The sequence below is a fragment of the Anas platyrhynchos genome, chromosome 26, assembly GCF_047663525.1.
Source record: "Anas platyrhynchos isolate ZD024472 breed Pekin duck chromosome 26, IASCAAS_PekinDuck_T2T, whole genome shotgun sequence".
Lineage (NCBI taxonomy): Eukaryota > Metazoa > Chordata > Aves > Anseriformes > Anatidae > Anas > Anas platyrhynchos.
In genome coordinates this window covers 5,942,449-5,966,809 of record NC_092612.1, presented here as the reverse complement: position 1 = coordinate 5,966,809, position 24,361 = coordinate 5,942,449, and the positions used below count along the sequence as shown (strand labels likewise).

General features: G+C 43.3%; 1 protein-coding gene and 2 long non-coding RNA genes across 5 annotated transcripts in view; 2 read left to right on the top strand and 1 right to left on the bottom strand.

The window, feature by feature from the left end:
• Positions 1–2,470, bottom strand: part of LOC139999529 (ubiquitin carboxyl-terminal hydrolase 42-like) — a 28,529-nt gene extending 26,059 nt beyond the window's left edge. For 2 of the 3 annotated variants that reach the window (XM_072027999.1, XM_072028000.1), the window contains exons 1-2: positions 2,201–2,470; positions 1,697–1,802 (exon numbers count right to left, since the gene is read on the bottom strand). The gene's annotated coding sequence lies outside the window, so the exon portion shown is untranslated. The remainder of the gene's footprint in view (positions 1–1,696; positions 1,803–2,200) is intronic. The other variant, XM_072027998.1, reaches the window with a different exon arrangement.
• Positions 2,471–11,642: 9,172 nt separating this feature from the next.
• Positions 11,643–15,438, top strand: LOC139999539 (uncharacterized). Its single transcript, XR_011805003.1, has 3 exons — positions 11,643–11,853; positions 12,629–12,752; positions 13,186–15,438. It is a non-coding gene; the product is annotated as an uncharacterized lncRNA (long non-coding RNA).
• A 1,136-nt stretch (positions 15,439–16,574) lies between these two features.
• On the top strand, positions 16,575–22,253 carry LOC139999501 (uncharacterized). Its single transcript, XR_011804977.1, has 2 exons — positions 16,575–20,764; positions 21,003–22,253. It is a non-coding gene; the product is annotated as an uncharacterized lncRNA (long non-coding RNA).
• The last annotated feature ends 2,108 nt before the right edge of the window (positions 22,254–24,361 follow it).

Sequence of the window (24,361 nt, the reverse complement as noted above, 5' to 3'; positions counted from 1 at the left end):
ACCTCACGTCTCTGGCACAGGACGGAGAGGGAATACCGACCGTGAGTTCACAGAAGGGAACAGCGCGTCCAGGCCCTCCTGCACTGCGCCAAATGTGGTCAGAATGTCCCCTCCCCTCATCACCCCAAAACTTATCACGTAGGACTTCTATTAAACAGACCCCAAAGAGCTCGTTCTGTCAATTTTGCAACAGGCTCAGGATTTCTCAGAATTAGAGAGGCTAATTTCATAATATACAAAAAGACTGCATCTGGCACAGGGGAATTCTCAGCTAGACTTCAGCCTTGAGACACAAAGCGAAACTGACCATAGAAATAGAGATTGGCCAGAGCTCAGCCACAAGCGAGTATGCCTCGGTTATATTTATTACCTGCAAGCAGAACTAGAAAAACAGTTTACACTGACTTGCTGCTTTAGAAGTTAGTTCCATAAAGACGGAAGAAATTCTCAACTCAAACTTGAAGAAAGCATCAGACTTCAAAACCAGTCGTAGATCTTTGAAGTAAGACTGTTATGAATTCAGAAGTCACATCCAAACAAAAAGATCATTTATATTAATGGTAACTAGATTAAAAAAAAATTAATCCTGTCCCTCAGGCTTTGTAAGTGACTGGGGAGAAAACAGCGCAAGGATAGTAATAAGCCTAAGTGAAACACCACAAACTGCTAAGGGAAGCAAAAGACCCAAGGAAACAGCCTTTTTGGTACATTAGGAACAAAAGGAATCCTAACAACAGCACAAAGTCCATCACTTGACAGAAATTCTTCAGCGTAGAGAAATTTACAAAAGGCAGAACCGTTCAAAAGCCAGCTCTAACAGGCTCCAGGGACGCGTGGACACACAGCGATAAACATCGGTTTTCCCAGTAATAACCAGCAGAGATAAATGACGACAATTACGGCTAGCAAATGGAGCGCTGGATGCAGCTGAAGCAGGCACAGGTCATCGAGGGCTTGGCAAGAGAAGAGAGAGCCCAGGAGAGCCACAAGAAGCATTCAAGGAGTAGGAAAGCCTCACAAAGAGAATGCGTGCCCTACCTCCAAGTGTTATGTCTCAAACTTGTCTTTGTTAAACAAGCACAGTGCACAGGTGCTTTACGGAAATGCAGAGGGCTTTTTGGCCGAGGAAAGCTAGTAGGACTGCCAGCCTGAAGTTAGCAGTCACCTCGTTTAGAAAAAATGGCACCTCCTTCTAACGAGCTCCGGGGAACCCAATTAACAGCGTAACTGGAAGAGGCTGCCTTGCTGGCAATGTTTCAAGACGGTAACAAATGGGTTTTCTACTTAATGTCTGCTTGTTCGGGGAGGTTTGGACTTACAGCCTATGGCATTTGGGTCCTGGGGTTTGCCTCATACAGGTTGTTCTCCACAGCTGGACCAGGTTCCTCAGAGCACCCACCAGCTCCTCGTGCGTGAAACCCCTCTGAGCAAACACCAACACAGCACAGGCTGCTGCTTAACACCAGCAGCGCAGCTTTCCAAACTCCCCTCTCCTTTCCCCCTCCAGCGGGCTGCTCGTGTTCACCTCAGGCCTTCCACAACAAAGCCCCCTTTGCACGGATCGCCGTGCACTTTGACAGCCCCAAGGCGCTCTCTGGGGCGCCTGTCCCGGCTGGGACCGCCACCTCAGCCTTGACTCACCCTTCAACGAAGCCAAACTCCTCCGTCAAGCCTGATGGGGAGCCCCAGCACCTACCGGGCAGCGCTGACAGCCGCAGCCTCTCCGCTCCCTCAGCGCCCCGCCGCCGCCTCCATTAGGCGCCTCGCCCCGCCGGCTGCCGATCTCCAGCGCCGCGCAGCACCTGGGGGACAGCCGGGCGTCAGGGCGGCCCCCGGCACCGCAAAACCCCCCGGCAGGGCTGGGGACATGGCCCCGCTCCCCTCCCACCGCCACACCGAGCGCGTGTGTGTATATATAGAGGGGGGGGAGCCCGGTCTCGGCTGGCTCCGTCCCGGTTCAAGGCACGGAAAGCGAAGTTGCTCGCCCTGCCCGAGTGCCCCCCATACCCCCGGCTCTGTCACAGCCCAACCGCGCCCCGTTCCCCCCTCACAGAGCCGGGGAAGGGGTGCTCGCAGCCGCCCCTCTCCTCAGGGCCGGCCGGGGGAGCGCCTCGCCTTCTCCCCGGGGGTCTCCCGTGGCCGCTTGGGGTCGCCTCCCGCAGCCGCCTCGCCCCCCTCTCCTCTCAGCCCCGCCGCCTGCCTCCTCCTCCGCCGCCGCCGTTTTGTGTCTCTGGGAGTCGTCCGCTGCCGGCGGGGCGGGCGCTGAGCCGTCGCCGAGTCCCAGCTCCGCCGGCCGCCCGGGCCCTCGCCTCGCAGCCCGCGGCGCCCACTCGCATCCTCCCGGCGCCTCGCAGCCTCCCCGCCCCGTCCCCGGGAGGGTTTGAGAGCCGGGCAGGGCCGGGCAGGGCCGGGCAGCGGCGGGCAGCGGCGGGCCGCGGTGCCTCAGCCTCCCCCGGCAGGGAGCGGGGCGGAGCCGCTCCGCCCGGCAGGCGGCGGCCGGCCCGGCCCGGCTCGGCTCGCCTCGGCTCAGGGCATAAAGGCGCTGAGGGCGCCCGGCTCCCCGACCTCGGCTTCTTCTCCAGCCCCGAGTTCCCCTCAGGTGCCCGGTGCTGAGGGAGGAATGTCCTCCGGGGCTGGCTGGGACACCCCCAAAACCTTTGGAGAAAAAACAAACAAACAGCGAACAAACAAAAAACCCACCCCCAACCTCCTTTTTTTCCACCTCCAAGTTGAATAAAGAGGAGCTCTTCCTTCAATACGTGTCCAGATATCTTAGTCTACGTTTTGCTTTAACTCCCACTACGTACTTCTCTTCAATACGCTGTGTTTCCACATACCGCTGCTTTTAGCAATGTTTTTACCTCAGACGCTAAAAGTTGATCTTTTCCCCAAGTCAGAAAAACCAGAATGGGGCTTCTGGGAACCCTTAGTTGTGACAGCTGTTCATGTACAACCGAGATTTACGCCTTTATATATATTTAACTGTGAAGGTCTTCTTCTCTCCCGACTAATAACGGGGAGAAGTTTGCCCAAAACTTCAAAGAGCAAAAGTTTTGATGCCAGGAACGCTCCTGCTTCCTCATTGCCTGTCATTCCCTTTTAAGTATGAAATTTTCCAGTTGCAATGCAATGAGCTGACTGTGGTTCCATAGGTAAAGATGCATTTAGGATACCAGGTTTTCAACATCGTCTTGAAGTGGATAAGAAGAAACACATTTTTGCCTCAGTGATATGTTTTTTTCCTCTCCTTTGCCTGGAGATGCAATGAAAGCTTCCTGTTGTCCGCTCAACACAGGCATCTTCTTCACGGTAGCTTTTTAAATACAGTGCTAATAACACAGCTCTTTGTTCCCTTCTGTACATCTACTGAAACGCAGATTAGGTGCCAGGCGTAGGTCAGTCTTGGAAAAAGCTGCCACCCCTAATGTTATAAGTTAGACCACACAATTTTCTGGTCTATTGAAATTATTTTATTAATCAAGTAAGCAGACACAAGCAAAACAGTGCTGGGTGGCTGGGGAGTCTCCGCTCCACCACAGCACGCAACTTCCCCTTTCCAGTGTCGCTGTTTTAGAGCATTCAAGTTCTGGCTTGTCGAGACTTGACCTGTCGACTTGTCGACTTGTCGAGACTTGTTCTGAGGCTGCGCAGTCTGTTGTTGGGGGTCGTTATTCTTCCTCCGGTGATCATGCGTTGTGCTTGTGTTCAGGTGGGGGCAAAATAGGATGTCTTGAGGTGGGTGGGTGGTATCTTACAAAATCCTTGTTTTAACAAGGATGTTTACCCAACCCCCCTTCCCCATTTGTCCCCATGTTACAATGCTGTGAGTTGTGAAACCTTATCTCCTCAGTAGATTCTTTAAATTCTCAAGGACAATGAACAAGCCCCTACTAATTTATCACAATCCCTCCTTTTTCTTTTTCTAACATATTTTGTTCATTGAATTTTTGCAATATTTTCTTGCTGAGCATCAAAGTTTCTGCGTCGTCCTCCTCCTGCTCAAGAGATTCATACTTAGCATACACAAGCATAAGATGAGCAGCTTCCAATTGTCTTTTCACAATTGCAATTACTCGATTGAATATACATGGTCCAAAAGTCAGTGTTAATATAAGTAACAACAAGGGCCCCGCTATGGTTGTTAGCAGTGTAGTAAGCTAAGGTGAGTAATTAAACCAGGATTCATACCAATTCTGAGGAGCCTCATTTTCCCTTTTGCGTTTTTCTGATCCTTCCCGCAATTTAGTCATTGTATCTCTTACCACCCCAGTATGATGTTTACCAGATGGTATTCAGCCACTGTGTGATGGGTATACATATACTCTTCAGTGTGGTATAGAATCCTTGGTATAATGACCACCTGTACACAAAAATTGTGAGATGTGTTAAACAATTTTAAAGATAGGCAAGGAGTGACTCTCAACAATGAACATACCCACCTAGTGTTATTTGCAGGAATTAATCATTTGTGTGTTTGGTACTTTTTTTTTTTTTTTTTTTTTCAGTGGCATGGCACAGATCATTTTTATCTCTTGGAACTGTGCCGATACATCTACCTTTTCCCATAACTTGAGTCAAAGTTATCCCAATTTCCTGACCCCAACTGCACTTGGAAGGATTTGACTCGTTTGAATATTCAGACCTCCCCATATCTCCTATAGCTTCATAATATGGGGGCTTAACACTTACACATAGCCAGCACCCTTCAGTTATCTCAAGATTAGTTCGATTTAGTACCTGGAAACTAGCATTTATAACTTTCCACATACTACTCTCGGGTACAACCCCTTTCTTTTTTTTTTTTTTTTTTTTTTTCACAATGCTTGGAAGCAGTGTGGGTAAGGATAACTCTGTTGACTTATTAGAAAACACTGTAGTAGGTTGGGCAGTCCCAGGTATCTTTACAGTCTGGACAACCAAACCTTCCCCTAATAACTCTTTATTAGGCCCGACTACCTTGGAAGTCTCGGGTTTTTCCTTCTTTATTGGTATGAGTCCTCCCCTATCTGTTCCATGTTAGTAAAATCTGACATTTTTCCCTAGTACCCAGCTAGTATCGTCTGAGTTTGTTATATTTATATACAGAACCTTGCAAATTTCTTTATTTCCGTGGAAGGTTCCTGTATACCCTATACCATGCCCTCGCCACCTGTAACAAGGATCCAATTGTCGGTTACAACCTTGCAGCCCATATCCCACTTGTAAGAATTTATCCTGACCAGCCCCGAGTGTCCAGTCTGTAGCAATGGTTTCACACCCCCGGTATGCACAATAATACACATTCAGGCATTTACAGTACCCCTTTCCCAGGTTAGAACTTGGGCAGAAATAAAATCCCATATATTCCCAGCATCAGGGCCTCGAGATCAGCTGACATAGTGTAGAAGTAAAGCTTGGCCCCCCCCGATGTTATCTGGGTTGCAATAACCTGTTGATCTTCGAATCGACTTAAAGTCCATTTAAAAGGTTGGTGGGGGTGGTGTTGAGTCACTATGCAGGATGAAATCACTGCGAGAACCCCCAAATACCGATAGGAATGGCTGAGGCCCATTTCTTTCCCCACTTATTCACTCCTCTGCCTCACTCGTCAGTTGGGTTGCAGCCAACTACGAGGTTTTAGTTCTTCTCGGCAGCAGTAGTGTTCTTCAGGGGAGAGCCTCTACCTTAACCCACGGTACCTATCGAGTTCGTTGCAATGTGAGCTTCAGGTCTTTGTTTCCTGGAGCGATCTCCCACTTCTTGTCACAGATGGGTCCTTTAACACGGATGGCATGTGTCCATCCTTTCTCTGCAGTCCGGACGACTGTTTCTGTAGTAAGCAAAACAACATAGGGGCCTTCCCCATCGTGGTGTTAAAAAAAGTCTCTTTCCAAGTCTTAATTAGAATTGAGGGTGATCAAGTGGCAATTCCAAGTCATAGGGCATACCATACAGCATTTCAAAAGGAGAAATTCCTACATCAGTTCTGGGCTGTGTCCATATGTTTAACAGTGCAAGGGGTAAACATTTTACCCAAGAAGACTTAGTTTCCAGCATAAGTTTTGTTAGTTGTTTCTTAATTTCACCATTCATTCGCTCTACATTTCCAGAAGAGAAGGGGTGCCAGGGGCTGTGAAAATCCCACTCAATCTCTAAGGCCTGCTTTAATCCTTGCAGTAAAGCTTTACACCCATTCAGTCACGTGGTCAATTAGGACAAACAAGTAACTCAGTAAAGTCTACCTGTATACTTAGGAAAGGTCAAAGCCCTGGCTCCCGTCCCCCTCTAGATGGGTTACAGAAGACCTTTTTATTTACCTTTTGACATATAGTACATCCTCTGCATGTGTGTTTCCCTAAAGTATATATTCCTACACAGACATGCTTTCTTAGAACAACATCACACATTGCTTGCACCTCCCAATGACTCTTCTGATGTAAAACAGTTAATATTTGCCTCATTATCACTTTATTCAGCATTTCTCTCCCATCAGGGAGTATCGATTTTCCTTAAAATGATCCACATATTTGTAACATTAATACCTCCTTGGGAGGTTGTAATTGCTCCAAAATCTTTTTTTAGAATTTACCCAAATAGATAGGTGGCCCTGTATAGCCCTGAGGTAAAATTGTCCACCTATATTGTTGCTTCTGCCCCCATTTCAGGGTCTTTCCAGTCAGAGGTGAATATACATGTATGTTTGCTCTCAGGGCCAGAGAGCACTCCATTAATAACACTGTTATTCCAGTCTAACAATTTACTATTTGAATGCCCAATTTAATCATCAAATCCCTTCCCATCAAGTTAGTCCCTGCCTTGGATACATACAATAATTGTCCAGTGATCATTTTATCCCCTGGTCTCAGCTTAGTATTCCCCAAAAGTGGCACTGTTATCCCAGTCCCTTCTACCCCCATCACATTTAGGGTTTCATTAGTTAATTTAATCCCTGATACTTTACAAGTCAGTAATCACTTAGCTGCTCCAGTGTATTGGGTTTGATGGCAAGGTTCTGGGGGGGGGGGGGGGGGTGATGGGTGTGGGGGTGGGAAACTGCAGTGGCAGCCCCCGTGAGAAAAACCCAGAAACCTCCCCGTGATAGATAAGGGACAATTTCATCTGGCCCCAAAGGGGCCCACTGCTGCCCAGAGCCAAGCCATAAGCAACACAGTCCGTGACTCTGTGAGAGCACATCCACGAAAACAAACAAAGAAACAAACAAAAGCCTGCTGCTCAACAGCAGTTGGGAGAGCGAGAAACCCTCCCGCAGACACCAAAGTCAGTGCAGAAGGAGGGGGAGGAGGCGCTCCAGGCGCTGGAGCCGAAGCCCCCCTGCGGCCGCTGGAGAGGCCCCTGGTGGAGCAGGCTGTTCCCCCCTCCCCAATGCTTGGGAAACTGACCAAACACCACAGCAAATATACCAAAACTTCTAGACTGTTACTTTTTATAATGCCTACATCACCTTTCCCTGCTCATTCAATTTCAAATAGCTCTGTTAAATACTGCATGCCACACCTTTAACACCTTCAGCAACCCTTTTAACACTTCCTTTATCTTTCTCCAGCCTGTACTTTTCTAATACCAGCACCAAAGGCTCAGTCAGAGTCCAACTTAATTCCATACCTTTTCCCTCCAAGATACTGAAACAACATATCAATCAATATACCATATTTCATCCCATTTTTCTTCTTTCCACAAAAACAACATTGACTGTAATATGGTGTTATAATTAATAGTTCCATTTAGGGGCCACTCTGCTCCATCCTCTAGTTTATAAAGTGGCCATCACTGATTACAATATTTGATAAGAGTTCTTTTACTTTCTGTACCCTTTCACCCCACTATATCCCTCCAATGTGTTAGTATACATCCTAGAGGGCTTTTCCTCGGGATTTCTTTGCTTTGAACTTTTCCTATTGTAATCTACAGTGGTCAATATTCCACTGTTTTCCTAGAAGCTCTTTAGTAGTCAATCCCAATCCCTCCAAAATCCACAATATATAGATACACAAGTAAAATCAGACCACTGTAAATTAACTGCCTCTTGACAATTACACTGAGGACATTTAAACCTGATGAGCCGATAATATGCCTGGGCAAATTTTGTTCCCTTAGACATACACCTCAATGGCAGTCCTTATATTTACATATTTACATATTAACATATGTATAAAAGTGTACTTTAACAAAAATGCCTGGGCTTTTATATATATACAATATACAATGTACAGTTATTATTCCAGTTAGAATTATTCCTCAGCAGCTGCAAACATGCCAGTTGCCATTAAAGCTCGCTTACCCTCCTCCTGTCCTTTTCTTAAAATCTCAGACATCCCCAGAGTTAATGGGGATGGCCACATATTCCATTCCTGGCTGGGATCCCCCCATCACTATTTCTCGTAGGGGATATAATCCCTCCCTTAAAGCAGATTTCTGATTTCTTGCCCTGCTTCTGGTTACCGGCCCCTGTGTTTCATGATCCGATTCCGATTCTCCTGGATTAGCTAATTCGGGGAGTCCATTAAGGACAGGAGCTGTTAGTGCGGGCGGTGGAATATAGAGTGGGGGCGGTGTTAGGACTTCTAAGTCCTTTCTCTTTTTATCCTGCCCTCCTTTTTCTTTTAGAGATGTAGATGCGTCCTCATATCTGAATTTATCCAGAGGTGCGCATACTCACTTTCGGACAATCTTTTCTACAAATTTCGGACAATCTTTTACTACTAACCAATCTATCACATCAATGGTTGTAATTGCAAGTCGACTGCTCCCAAAGCAGCAGGGAATGACACGATCCTCTTTGTAGGACAGCTGCTGCCACAGCAAAGCCACTGTTGCATTTCATTAGAGAAGCATTGCAGCAGCGCGGGGCACTGTAAAAAGGCTGCAGATCTTGTAGATACAGCTGTGCCAGCTGGAAAAGGAAGCACCCTTAGGTGATTACCTTTACCCACGTGTGCCATGCCTACAACTCTGCTGGCAGAACAGATTGCTCAAACGCCCAGAGCAAAGGTGGATTAGTTTGCTCAATCCTACCTTTAAATTCAGGGGTGGGTAAATAGCAAAGCGACTGCTTGTAGCAATCACCTCTCTCTCACACAGTCATTTCTATTACCAAAGATGCAGAGATGATAATCTCTGGCACAGCAACAGTGACAAGCTAGTGGCAGCACCTTCTTCCACTGCCACAGCTGTCCATTACCTGTGTGAGCCTGCAAGCATGTAGCTTTAGGGAGCAGCCATACCAAATGGAAATACTGCTGCCCCCTGGAAATAATGCTGCTTATCATCTTATCAGCAAACTCTGCCTCCCTCATGTATATATATATATATATACACACACACACACAATATAAGAAATTCTAATACTGCACTTTCAAGGAATTTCAGAAAAGTAGTCACTTCTCCATGGCTAGCTAGTTTACGTCAACCTGCTAACTTCAGGTTTAATATCATCACTGCAAGAAATAAAGATCCTTTTCAGGTTCTTAATACATCAAAGCATGAAAAAAAATCCCCAAATAAAAGCCCTCAAACCCATCATAAGAATTATGAATCATTAAAATGATATCCATAATAGTACTAGCAGGTTGTCAGTGTGGTATTTTAAAATTCAGCAAGGCCTTTTGTCTTAAACATTAGGCAAAGAATCTGTCTCCTAAACTACAGATGACCAGAAGCAAATGGTAGCCTACAGAAATCTCCATGAGGTGTGGAAACTAAACAGTCACAGTGCATTACAGGCTGAATTATTTCACTATCTGTATGTCCTTCCAATTAATTGTTTTAATTGGCATTGGTGAACAATGGGCTTAATTTGCAATTTTACATGACGCAGGAATATGTCCTATTTGAGCATTAAAAAAAAGCTGAAATTAGACATACTTTGAGCTCATAGCGATCCACAATAACTATGTAGTCTGTCTCTGTAGGGACTTGTACAGTGTTCTCATCACTTACCTGTTGTTGGTCTTCTTCCCAAGAACGTTCAGGAGTCACCGCTTGAAATGCCCAGGAATCTGGAAGGACACAGATTTCTTCAGTCAGGTTTTCTGTTTATCTAGAATACAGTCTCAGTGAAGTATCCTGTACCTGCCAAACAGTCTCTTTCTACAAATACAGAGACAGAATTGTTATCGTCTTCACTGAGAAATACTTGGCTTCTCCCTTCTTTCCAGCTAAAGTCACTGCTCCATAAAAATCAGAAACTAAGACAAAAAAAAACAAACAAAAATACCCACAAACAAACCAAAAGCACTAATGAAAAGCTTAATAGTGGAAAAAAATAGTCATGTTGCCAATTCAGGGCTCAGAGTCTCAGAGCGCGTGGTGAAAGGTGACCCCCAGCTGGCTGCTGGAGGAAGCTGAGGCAGCGTTCAGCTCTAACCTTTGCCTTCTTGGCTGGCATCTTTGCACTCCTGCTGTCAGTGGGTGTTGAGTGTCCTTCCCCCCAGCCTCAGCACGTGCCCTCAGATGTAGGCAGCGTTTAGCAGCTAGAATTCACTCCAATATAAAGAGTACAAATCATGCGTTTTCTGCTTTTGCTTTGGAACTCTTAGCTTGAGGTTTTCCTGCAGGCCATGAGGTTTCTTGCAGCAGCAGGGATGAGTTCTGTTAGCAAGAGGCTGTTCTGTGCTTCGACTGTGGGAAGACAAATGGTTACCTGTGCACCGTGAAATAGAACTTGACACCTAGCACACCGCACTTGCAGCCTGTGGGGTGCTTTAACAAGCAGGTAAATCAGCAGAGGCTGTTTTGCAGCCGGGGTGATGCTGGGTGATTAAAAAGCAGGGGCAGAACAAGGAGTTTCTAGTGTTTGTTCTTGCTTGTCATCCGACTCTCCACTTCCACTGTTCGTTAGAAAAAAAAACAAAAAACAAACAACAAAAAACAAGGGGTAAGCATCTTAATATCTTTATTGTAAATGGAAGGCACAAAACAGACCAGCAACAGAGACTGTCCAAGAGAAATACTTGGTGCTTTATAAACAAACAAGGAAGTACCCTTAGGTAGGTGTGATAATCCTCCTCTAACGCGTTTTTGGAGTGCAAAAATAGATTTGTTCCTTTCTTGCTCTTCTCTCCAGGACAAAGGCAGAATAGCCAACTGCAAAGTTAGACCAGGGAGGTCAGTTTGTTCCATACTGAGAAAGACAAGCCTGTAAAACAAACTAGACAGATTTTCTTTGTGTTATTTATCTTCCTTCAGCAAAGGCAAAGCTTATGCCACTTCTTGGTGTGTATTTCCAGAATTTGGGAAAAAGGCTTTGCTCTCTTTGAGAGACTGATAACTTGATTTGATTAACTGAAGAAAGCTGGAAAACTGTTCGTTCCTCATTATTTTTCACTTGTTACTTTCTTTAGGGTTACTTTTAAAAAGAAGATTTCACTGATCACAAGCCAGTAGAAGACTTTCAGCCCAAGCAAGGGTGAAGACAGCTCTCTCCAAGAGCAGAGGAAGTCCCTGTGGAGAGAAGCCGAGCTTGTTAGCAGAACTCGTCGTCATGTCTAAACAAGGAGACGATTGCTACTTCTATTTCTATTCTACCTGTACCAAGGTATGGCTGGCTTTCCTTTGCTTTGCTTTTTTTCCCCATTTTTTTCAGGAAGGAGTAGATTAGGAGGAGGAAGCACGCTGGTCTTTGGTTAACTTGAGAACCAGATAGATTCTGAATTCAGTTGTAGCAACATTAGGCAGCAGCATGGCCATTTTTGAGGCTGTACTCTGTTTTCCTTGTTGGTTTCCTTTTGGTTCCAGGGAGACAAATGTGCCTACCGCCACTGCGAAGCTGCTCTGGGCAATGAGACGGTCTGCAAGCTGTGGCAGGAGGGTCGTTGTTTCAGGAACGTCTGCCGATTCAGACACATGGAAATTGACGTGAGTGCCTAACGATGTGTTCTCAAAATCAATCAACAAAAGCATTTTTCAGTGCCGTAGGTGTACTGATTGTGCTTTTGCAGGATAGATTCGTTTGCTTCAAAATCATACTGGTTTCTGTTACCAAGAGAGGGGGTGGGAGGAAGCAGAGGAAAATAAAATCAATGCCTTAGGTATGTCTTAGCAAGATATATATATATTTTTATTAGATGCTGACAGTTTTCCCAACAGATGCAGAATAGCTGTTAAATAGACTGCTAAAACCTGCTGGAGCAGGGGGGTAATAAACAGGCTGTTCTATCCTCATGGGAGCAGGCTTGATAAGGAACTCTCAGGTCTCTTCTGACCCACAGTCCTTCCGATAACGCTGTTCTAGCTGCCTGGGGTAGGAAGTGGGGAAAGTTAAAGGTGCAGAAGAACTAAGTCTCCAAGAAGTAGTTCTAGACAGGGTTAACCTAGGCAATTTCAGATGTTCTTTTTCCCTCTGAATAATGCTAGTATAATCCTAGGTGTATTAGTTTAACCCACCCTCAACTGGTGTCTGAGAGTGCCTGTCTTCTCTAACTGAATGATGACAAATCTAAATGTGCATCGTGGTTGCAGCTTATGCAAACTTTGTGAATATGCCCAGAAATACTCCACTTAACTGAGAACCTGATCTTTGGAATGATGTTTCAGCACTGTGTTGTGACAGCTGTCATGATCTGGAGCTGTGCATCTCTTTGCAAGCCTCACGTGCATGTTATCACGAGCTTTTCTTTCTTTCTGTCTTCAGAAAAAGCGCAGTGAGATTCCTTGCTACTGGGAGAAGCAGCCGGGAGGCTGTCAGAAAGCCAACTGTGCTTTTCATCATGCAAAGGGACGTTACATCGATGGACAATTCTTCCCACCAAGCAAGAGTGAGTTTAGGTCCTTTTTCTTGAAGCGCTGAAGACTTAATTTGGAGTATTACTTAGTGGGTGCCAATCCTGTAGGGGCCATCAGGTAACTGTTCATTTGTGAGTGCAGGAAAAGGTCTGCAGTCATAGGTGTACTGCACCGAGTGTACTGCTGGTGTTTGTTTTCTGCTTTCGTGCTCAGCTTCTCTTGGCTTTGTGTGATGTTTGCCTTGCAGTTTGCTTCCTGTTGTTTCATCTTTTGCTGGGTGGTAGGGAGATGTGTTGCTGTTCGAAGGGAAGTCATTGTTGACGGTGTAAACAGTGATGGGATGGGCAAAAGGAGATGATGAATTCATTGTCTGTGCGGGTTATCTGCCTTTCCTACCACCTCTTTGCTAAATTGTGGTCAAAGTTTTAAACTGCCATATTACCGATGATCCTCCTCTTCCTCTAGCTACACTGCCAAGTCCGCCTGAGTCCGCGGACGATGATTTGAAAGTGGCTCAGATGTCACTGCAGCAAAAGAAACTTTCTGTCCAGTCAAATCCCTCTCCACAGCTAAGGGGGTGATGAAAGTGGAAAACTCTGAAAATGTCCCAAGCCCTACACACCCTTCAGTTGTAATCAATGCTGCAGATGATGATGAAGATGATGATGGTGAGCATGTTTTGGTTCTTGGAAGGAATTTGTGCTGTAAATGATTGTGTAAATCTTTGGTTCTTGAAGGAATCTGTGCTGTAAAGGAATGTAGAAATCACAGATGACCTGAGGTCTGACTAGCGATAGGGCAGGCAGTGTGGCCAGGTCACTGGTGGCTTTGTCCGGCAGTCAGTGGACAGAACCTGAAACGTTGGAGGAAAGCTTAGAACCACTCCTGGCTTTAGCTGGTCTGTTGTGTAAAGTTCTATGTGAAACTAGGAAGGAAATTTCTTTTTTCTGTCTGAAGAGCAATGTGTTGTGTAATAGTTAAAGCTGCAGAGAGAATCTAGAGAGTCCTAGATGTTTTGTCCTAGTGTATTCTACTTAGGAGTCCATCAGGTCAATGTAGCTCTTTAAAAAACAAAACAAAACAAAAGAGCAACAAAGTTTTTTATATGAAGCATGGGCTGAAGTGTCACTGCATGAGCTACGTAATCATGAACAATCTTGTCTATGCATAACTGAATAGATTTTTCCCCTTCAGACCAACTTTCTGAGGAAAAAGAAACTAAAACTCCCGTCCAGCAACCAGCTGCGGAAGGCAAAAATGGATTACGGGTGATTTCCACTCGCAAAGGCAGTTCTACTGCTACTAAACAAGGTATTCCAGCACCTTAGTAGGATAAATCAGAAGAACTTGACAGTTAACTCAAAAGCAGTGTGGTGTAAAAACACAACAAAATGTAGGGGTGCTGAATGGACTCGGTTATTTCCATGATCTCATTTCTGCCATGAATACCATCATGTGCCCATTGGGTCAGAAAGGTGAACTCCTTTTCTTTACTTTTGGAGAACAAAACAGGGCCACAGCATGGAGTTGAAATGGCTGCACATGCAGCCTTGCAACCACTGTTGATAAGCCATATCTAACGATAGAGGGATCTAATATCGTGTAAATGGATTAAAATTAAAACTACATTTTTAAGCCTGAAGGATGAAAGGAGGGGCAAAATGCCCTTGGTTCTCTGGCTCTTTCACTTGTGAGGAGTGTTGACAGGCTTTATTCTAAATACTTCAGAAAGTTGCTGAGCGCTAAGAAGCCTGAGGAGCTGTGGTCCTCAGTGAGTGCCTCTAAGCCAGTCTCATGAACTGTTTCCTATTTTCAGAGGGCAATCTAAATTTTGGAATAAAAACACTTGAGGAAATCAAATCTCAGAAGATGAAGGAAAAAAATAAGAGACACAGTGGTGAGTTAGTACAGTCAGTACTTTAGGTGTTAGCTGAGCACGTGTTTCGATGATAGATGGTGGCAAATAAGCATGTTAGTAATAGACACAAGGAGACAGCGTGTGGGAAGATGCTCTTTTCAAAGTTCTTGGAAATCTGTGGCTTTATTAGTTTAGTTGAAGATGGAAGTGGTTCAAGAGGAACTGAGTTGTGTTTTTGGGCTATTCAGCGTATTTTCCTTGAAACAGTAGATCACCGTATTTAAAGCTATGTGGTTATTCCACAAATGCTTGAAAGTCTGCTCCTAATGTCAGCCTAGAGTCCTAAATTGTGATGTGCTGCTCATTTCTTTGTGGTGTTTGAACATTTGCCAGTTAACTGTAAATTCATGCATGTATACAAAGCTGTACGCAGACCAGGAAGCTGCTGATGCTCCAACTGAGTTTCTGGGTGTGCATTACGCTCCTCTTAACATGTGTGTTGGGGGCTTACAGCAGTGCTTACAGTAGAGCTATTTGACCTGCAGTGTGGGTTAAGGTGGGTAACATAGAAAAGGGATTCGGTGTTACTGAAACACTGGATATGTTACTTTTATCATAGTTAGCTTTGTTACATCATGTCTAAAACTAGACTGAAGCTCTTCAGGGCATTGTCCTGTCTTCTGTTTCTGAGAAGTACTTAAATGCTTTAGGGAACTGAAGCTAGAAATACACCCTTTTGTTTCAGTCATTTCACAGTTTAGCTTTCTAAATGTCTCTTTGTTTATCAAGTCTTTAGGGTGGAGTAAGCTCTGTGTACTTACAAATTGCTGCATCAGACATGCTAAAGCAGTGTTCCATGTCATTAGTGGGACCGACTGACTTGTCTTATCTGTTGTTTTAATATAAAAATCTGAAATAATCCATTCACGTATGCTGACATGATTTGTAGAAAAGCATGACCTACAAATGAGTAAAGCACTAAATAAATAAATAAATAAATTACTACTTGCTAGAAATAACCATTGCTATAATGTTTCCTTAAAATTATATGGTACATGTATATAATGCTCATCTTCTGTTGGTGATGCATGAATCTGAGTAACAGGTACTTTTGGCTGCAGGAGCTGTGTTCACAACTCTTACTGCTTGGAGCAGACTGCACAGAGAGTTGCACTAACAGCCTGCTAGTGATATGCAGATCAGAACGTTTGGGAACTGGGTCATTTATGGGAGCTGTCAATCCATGCCATGATGGTGTTGCAAGTTGGATTATTGAGGGATCTTTTTGTAACGGGGTTACTTACTTCCTTGACACATTAGTGAAAGCCTTCTCTCAAGACTATGGCTCTTGCTAATACATGACACAAATGGAAACAATTTCAAATACTTGCCAGCAGGCTTTGCTTCCTTTTACCTTCATGCGGATTTTTCCTGTAGCCTATGTAGTAGGGAATATTGTGTTCAGATAAATAGGGTTTGGGCAACAGGCTGTTATTTACTTCCAATATTTTACCGCACTTCAAAACTCTTCCTTGAAAACTACTGTAGAAGTTGAAATGATGCTTCAGGTCATAGTTTGATCTGTGGAATTATGAAACTCCTTGTGGTATTTGATTAAGGAGGCATTGGGGAGGCATTGGGGAGGCAAGGACAATCCCCAGACAAGGACTGTATATCTCGAAACAAGACGCTGCAACTCAGGATAAGGAAGCGGTAGACAGACAGAGAAACAAATGGAAGGACTATAAATCTCAAAACTGGACATTGGAATTCATTATAAAGATACAACAACTGGAAGAATTAGCAACAACCAGCGCTTGCAATTAAGAAAAATGCCAACTCAGCAGATTCCTGACCAAAGGTGAAAAGTACACTGTGAGGAAGACTCGGGGTCTTCCTCCCAAAGACCCCTGCCCACATCCCAAAGACCCCTGCCCACAATTCTTGGGAGGCTCTACGCAGGTGCAAGGTGCCAAAAGGCTAATTAGCATGAGAAGCGAGGGAAGGGGGGGATAGGTAAGGAATATGTATAGGCGCTTGTAGAATATTGAGAGATTGATTGTATAAATTCAAGACTGCTTTCCGCCTTGGGTATGCACGATAGGTGGAGAGATCCCCTGTGCATCATCCAGCGCTGCAATAAAGACTATACCACTTAAAGGAATTCCGGCTTTGATCTTTGAATCATATTTGAACACTTTCTTTCTGTGATCAAAAAGCTTCCTTAAACACAGCCTCAAGCTCAATTACACCAGTGTGTTTTTAATTTTCTACGGCTGGTTATTTCTATAGCAATACAGAATAACACTGCTCATAATTCCTGAGGTGGGGGGAACTATACCAGCCTCTGAAAGGGTGCTAGCAAGCACCTCTAATTAGCTGAAAGCTTTTGAGGTATCAGCCCATTGTTTTTTCAGGGAGGGGGGAATGGGAGCCATACTTTGAAACTGAAGTGCTAGGTGCTTAATAAAATGGGTCTGCCAGAATTGTAGGTGTGGTGCTAAAATATGAAGCCTGGCATGGTGGTAGGCCTTGGTGAATCACTGGATCCATCTTTAGGTGTTGCAGAAGTGGGATAATTTGATCCTGCTGTAATATGAATAGTATTGAAATGTCCTACCAACTGAATTAGCAATGTTAACAACTATCTGCGACTCAACTAGAAAATAACCTGCAATCTCATGTATTTGCAATTCACTTTATAAACTCATTGCCATCCATGATGATGATGATGATGTAGAAACACCGAATTCAGGAATAAGGTTTTGTAAATTGATATCATGTTGTCACTGTAGTATTTCAGTGAATTGGAACAGCAGAATTCCATGGGTAGTACTTGTTAAATGTACTTGTCAGCTGGGCTCTTAATTGCATGCCAACTACGATAAGACAGCAAAGGTATACTTACTGGTGTATTTATATTGCTGTATTTATAGACGAAAGAAGGGAGTTTGCAGCCACTTTATGTACCTGTGTAGAGGTTCAGCTACGTGTAATTGTTTTCAGATTGTATGTGCAAAAAGAAGGATTTGGCAGCATTAGCCACTGCTGCCACTGTACAAATAAAGACTGTTGTGCCGTTGTACTGTTTACATTAACTATAAATACACCACAGTAGAGAGAGACTAGAAATTCCAAGCTTTTACTGAAGAGTCATACTATAGTTCTTTTTTTTTTTTTTCTTAAGCCAAGCACAGCAGGGAGTCTGCAGACAAAACTTTGAGTGTTGTCTGCTTTAGAGCAACATCCAGCATCATAAGTTCTTGTGGAACATGACTGAGCACTTTTATCTGGTGCTTTTTCTTGCTGTAAAGATGCACCTGTAATCTTTTCTCTGAGCTTCAAGTTTCAACATATTTCGTGTCCAGCTAGTAAGAGCATGAAGTCTCTCAACTTTAACTGATTTCCTCAGCTGGTTAACTATATAGTTATTTAGCATTAAAATATTTGTCAATGTATGCACACGTGTGCATATGTGCACAGTCTTGTCTGCACAAAGATCCAAATGTATCCTGTTCTGTCATTTAAAGAGTGACAAATATGAATTACTTATGATGTAGATATGATTGACCTGTATTTTCTAGATACATAGTTGTGGTCTGATCAGCTAATCTGAATATCAGCATCAAGTAGATTCACAGCTCAATGGCCGTTTTCTCCTAAGATGACCAGCTTCATTTTCTCTTCTTTTGAGAGAAATGGAGTTGAGTAACTTTGTGTGACGAGAATGCTCTTTTCTGTAACCTTTTTGTCTCCTGTAAACTTAAGAGTAGAGCATGGTTCTTTCATCTCTGAAAAGTGAAATGACATATTCCTTTTAAATCATTATTTTGGGGAATGGTCTCTGCCATGCTATTGTTGCATGTTGACATACCTGAGTATATATGGAGCACCTATACAATTTTGGACTGGAGAAATTCTGGAGTTAAGTGGTAAAGAGAGCCTGTGGAAACTTCTGCAGAGTCTCATGTTCTTTTGTAATAGTACTTAATAAGGAACAGATTTGTAGGTTATCTAAGCAGATAACTCAAGAACTTGTTTCAAACTCTAAAGATCCCTTTTGAACAGTAATTTCAAGAAGTATGTATTATCTCACTACACCTCTGTCATAATATGTCAGCATATCTAGATGTCTGTTTTCTATGAAATTTGTAATCAGAGATGGATATCATCACTTTCAATACTCTGCTAATTGACCAAACTCTGCATGGAAAAACTGCAGTTGGACAAACATAGATATACCCAGGATCTAGCTTTAATGTTAGGTAAATGATTTGATCTTTAGAATGGTGTCCCAGGGATGTACATGTTGCTTTTAGCTACAGGCAACAACAGAAGGCATAAGTGTTGCTTAGTTCCGTCTCCCCCCAGCGTATCCTCTGTGTCTTGCTGTAAGAACAGGTGAACTTGATGTTTGTGGACGGTACCAGCTGAAATGCTGGGTTCACCTCCCTGTGGAGAAAACTGCTTGCTGAATCTCCAGTGCATTGCAAACAAAATTAAACTCCTTGTAAAAGAAGAGATAAGGCTGCTTACCCCAAACTGGAGCTTGCGTATGTGTATTATCTACTTCATTTTTAAATTGTGTTTGTCAGGCTCTGGGGATGGCATCTGAAATAGTTTTTAAGCACTAAATTATTCTATTCTATTCTATTGTGTCTTTTTCCGCCCAGAACATGAAGACCAGCTTCTTTTAGAGCCACCTTTTTTTTCCACAAAATCTCTCAAGAGCGAATGTATTAGCCTAAAATGTGTTTGGTAGATTGTTTTTTTTTTTTTTTTTTTTTTTTTTTATGTAATTCTTCTTTATTTACCTAAGGTAATACAGTGTAGTCAGTTACAATATAAATAAATTATACTGTATCTTTTTGATTTCTCCCTCATTCCCCCAATTCCAGCCCTGTCTTATGCTTTTTGAGCCAAAAAAAAAAAAACACTTCTGTGGTTTAATGATATGAATTATTGCTTGTTTGATCAAACAATGTTTTCATTCTACCTTCTGTGCTACTTTCCCAGGAAACTGATAATTAAAAGAAGCCAGCTCCCTAGAATTTCAGACATGGCAATGGAATCTGCTCTAATCAGTTCAGTCCCTACCACTGCATCTCGTTTTGCCTTACTACAACTGGAAAGTGATACTGATTCAGAGCCTGGAAAAGGCAGAAGTGGCCGACGTGCTGGTAAATCTCTAGCTTCAGAGTGTAGATCTATAAATGTGAAGAAAAGAGAGAAAAGAAGAAAAAAGAGAGAACAGCAGCAGAGTGAGGCCAATGATGTAAAGGGATTATATTTTCAACAGTGAGTAAGGTTGTTGTCTCATCAAGAGTTTTTGCTGTCCCTGAAAAGTCATTGGTTTTGGTTTTCCCTGTGAAAGAAGAACTACTTAATCACAGATTACATCTTTACATTGTCCTGTCTTCTGTTTCTGAAAAGTACTTGCATGCTTTAGGGAACTGAAGCTGGAAATACACCCTTTTGTTTCAGTCATTTCACAGCTTAGCTTTCTAAATGTCTCTTTGTTTATCAAGTCTTTAGGGTGGAGTAAGCTCTGTGCACTTACAAATTGCTAAAGCAGTGTTCCATGTCATGAATGGGACCGACTCGGTCTTATCAGTTGTTTTTCATATACAAATCGGACAGAATCCGTTCGCGTTTTGCTCCTTGAGCTCTGTCGGCATTGTGTCTACAGATGTGTCTGTGTGTGGACGTGTGCCTGGGCACTCCCGGCGGCTGCTGGGCCAGCAGCTGCGAGCAGTTGTGAGCGTGGCTCGCCTACTTGGAGACCGCTTGTGTTTGAGGGAAAACTCAGCCTTTACCGCTGAGCTCCACCGGAGCCGTGAGGAGACGCTCTCCTCCATGACGAGCGCGGCGATGGAAGCCGCATTTCGCACCCCTGCTTTGACCACAAGCAGACGGCCCCCTCCACCCTCCCCAGGACTCGAGGGCGAGCTGTGCGCGTCCCTGGGGGCCGGGGGCTGCCCCCCGGTGTCCCCTCACACCCACCCCTCAACCCCCGCTCCGCCCGCGCCCTCCTGCCGCGGGGGGCCGCTGTGCGCGGCGGGGCGGCGCCGCCGAAGGTTGCGGCCGTTGCCTAGCGAGGCGCTGTCACCAGCAGCGCGGGCGGCCCAGGCGCGGCCCGCCGGCCCCTCAGCCCGCCCGGAGGCTGCCTCCCGCCGCCCGGAGCAGGTTTGGAGCGGGGAGCGACGGGGCCGGGGCCGGGGCTGGGGCTGGGGGGAGCCGCCCCACAGCGCCGCTGAGCCGGCATTTTGCTTGGTGTTTGTTTGAGGAAGTAGGAAATGGGATCTCTCCCCTCCTCCGCCCCTCCCCTCCCGCGACTGGTTTGGGTGTCATTTTGGGAGGGGGGGGGAGTCAGTAAGTTTTCAGTATCTGCTCGTGATTGCCGTGCCCTTTCTGAAATGAGCAGGATTTCAGGCTCTTGCAAAGCCTCCTTGACTGAGAATCAGCAAGAGAAGAGCAGAAGATGTGTTTGGGATCCGGCAGCATTTGATACCCATCGAGGCTTTGGAGTGTTTCTGGTAGACATTTGTAAAGAAATCCTATTCGATGCTTCTTCTTGTGCTTCAGAATTAATCCGTGGGGGGCAGTATAAGGAGCCATGGTTGCTGAAATATATAACTAATAAAAAATAGTTCCATATGGGCATAAAGAGACGGATTAAAATCAGAGGAATGCTTGGTGTGTAGTAATCACAACTATTTAAAATCATACCCCCCATGTAAGCAACACGACAGCTTTCTGTGCTTCTGAAATTCTAAATACTTGGCCCTTGTAAGCAGAAGATGGCTTTCAAGCACGTGTGTGTCTATAGGTATTAATTCCGGATAAAAAGGTTTTTTTGAATAATTTCTGTTGCCTATGCATCGGTACTGTAGCAGTGAGAAAATAAGGTTCATTGTAAGTCTATGCTTTATCAAGAGTTCATTAACAAGATCTTACAATATTGTTGCTTCATCCGGCAGTATAACGTCCAAACAGAAAGTCTGACCACTTTCAGACCAAAGGTTAAGTCTGCTAGCTTAGAAGGTAATAGAAGCAAAATTAGTTTCTGCACTGGTTTAACAGTTGTTAACATATCTGCTTTTTTATCACAGTTCCTTTCCAGGGTGTAATGTTGCTTATGTGCATCACTCTTCATGCTGATAAATATTTTAAATTACAAACAAACTTTGATTATCATACTTATCCACTTATCCAAAGCATAGAGAAGCATAACTAGAAACATGGGAAAATGATATGCATAAAAGCAACAGACAAATGCAGCAAGCATAATTTAGGTGATTTAAAATGTAAGGATTTGGACCTAAGAAATATTCTGCCAAAAGTCTGTAAAAGTTGGTTTTATTATTTACTGAACTATAAAATACAAAGTTTAGAAATGTAAATTTTGCACAGTGCAGATGACACACGATGTGAAAGTAAGCAAGTCACTATCACATTCCTTCAGAGACTGATGACGTCTAGTTGCATGATAAATGTGCCTTAGGGAGGCTGTGGTAAGCTCTCATAGGACTAACATGAAGATCAGTGTTTGCCTTGTGGCAAGCAGGTGTTGGAATAATTCGTTAAGTTTTCCTTTAAGAGCACTGTGTAAAAACAATAAGGCTATGCAAAGGAATAGTAAATGTTGTGAAATAAAAGGAAGCTGATTATGCTAGGTGAAAGGCCACAATCTCCTTTAAGCACCTGCAAGAACAACTGCAAAAATGGTGATGTTTATAAAGTAGCCTGCTGGGACTATAATGAAGATGTCAAAACCTCAGGCGGGCAGCCTTTCTTTAGTCCCCTTAAACCATCTGTGGATAATGTGTGGAGGGGGGGATGATCTCACAAACCATGTAATCACAAATTTCGTGTCTTTTAGTCTCTTAAAACAAATATAAAAACAAAGATCAAAGCCACCATCTAGACTGTGCTGATTGACTTTTTGAAGAACAGCCCAAAGCTAGCATAAGCAAGCATTCAGAGTTCTAAACAATCAGTATCAAAAAAGACTAAACAAGAACATGTTTATCTACCAAATATCTTCTTGTATCCTTTTTCTGTTTAAATCTTCAGCCAGCTGGACATTCAATTTATTGAAAGCATGCCTTCATTTACTAAGAACATGAGTATATTCTTATGGATATGAAAATATATATTTATAGACAAAGTAGAGAGAAAATACATATTAAGCTGTACATAAAATGAGGCAAATGGCTGAGAAAATATGTACTCAGGCAATGCATCAGCTGGTTATCTTTATTTTTTCTTTTTTTTCTTTCTTTTTTTTTTTTTTAAATGGGAAGTTTTTATTACAACTTATTACATAGCTTGTAAAGTAATGTAAAATCTCTGATGTAAAGTCTTATATTTCATATTGAAATGCAAAGAACCTGGAATTAAAACTACCACTTAAAGATGATATTTTTATGGAAACTTGAATCCTATCACTGTTTTTGATTCGAAGTGTTCTGAATCATTATTTCTCATAATTACATGCAAATTAACATCTCATATGAACACATGGATTTCTATTTTATTTCATTAAGAGACAGAAAATAGCAATCACAAACAAAAAGTAACTGAACTCTTTCCAAAGTCTGAAAGTCTACAGACAAAATTTGCTTTGGTCTTTCAATAACCCAAGCACTTGCCCAAATTTTTAATCTTTCTGGATCCTGCTTCTCTGCAAGTCTTCCAATGTTTTTGCTAGACATAGCCTGATTTCATATGGCAATAAATATTTAAAACAAGAACAGACCCAAAAGCACAGATTTCCTGCAACAGACACCGAGATTTAACTCTGAGTTTTTCACTAATCCAGGAGCTCCAATCGTCAAAAATAATTTACAGCCTTTTTTGTCTTGGTCCCTCATTAGCTATGCTAAATGTCCTTGGCATCAAGAAATGAAGTAGCCATTTGCTCACTGTAGTATCCTTTGAATGGCTGTAAACCAGTAACATCAGGAAAGGTACTGCTTTGCCTCATTAGATTTATTGAACTAGCAGGGAACCATTCTGTTGCATGACTGAAGTCACTATTTGACTAAGTAAACATTTAATGTATTTTAACTAATGTTTCATGCCTACTCACAGCTTACAACTATTGCAACTATATATTTCAGCCATTTTCCTTTTTTTTCCATAACTGCCTCTGATTTTCTTCAGTCTAAACAAGACAAACTATAAAAAGGTCTTGCTCTGCCAAACTGCCAACCTGCATTGGTAATTTACATATTAATAATTACATACATAAAAGAGTAAAGCATTACTTAGCACAATTCATTAACAAAAAGCAGTTTGCATGTTGCCAGAGTTGAACATCACACAAGAATTGCAAGACCTGTCGCCTTTACATTAATATGCAATGCAGGACTTCAGCAGGTGCTCTACCTCCTGAAATCATTTTCATGAACAATTCGTCATGAAAAGTACTCTGATGGAAATATAATTTGCAATAGAGACCAGTGAAAAAATCAGATGTTGTCTCTGGCAACTGTACCAAAATTTCCAGTCACTTGTATGGGTCAAAAAAAAAATTAAATCCAGTTCCATACCCTCACGTCAAATAAAAAGATAAACTTATTAAGTACTGTCCATAAGGATATGAGTGTTTTTATCTGCTTTTCATGAAAAACAAAGAAAGAAAAACACACGCACCCTATCCCAAAGTATCACCTCTCCTAAGGCTTGAAATTTGCTTTTACTTGAAGTTTTAACACATCTGTGCTCCATTCCTACCTCATCTCTGTGTGCCAATGGTGTCCATACAGAAATACATAC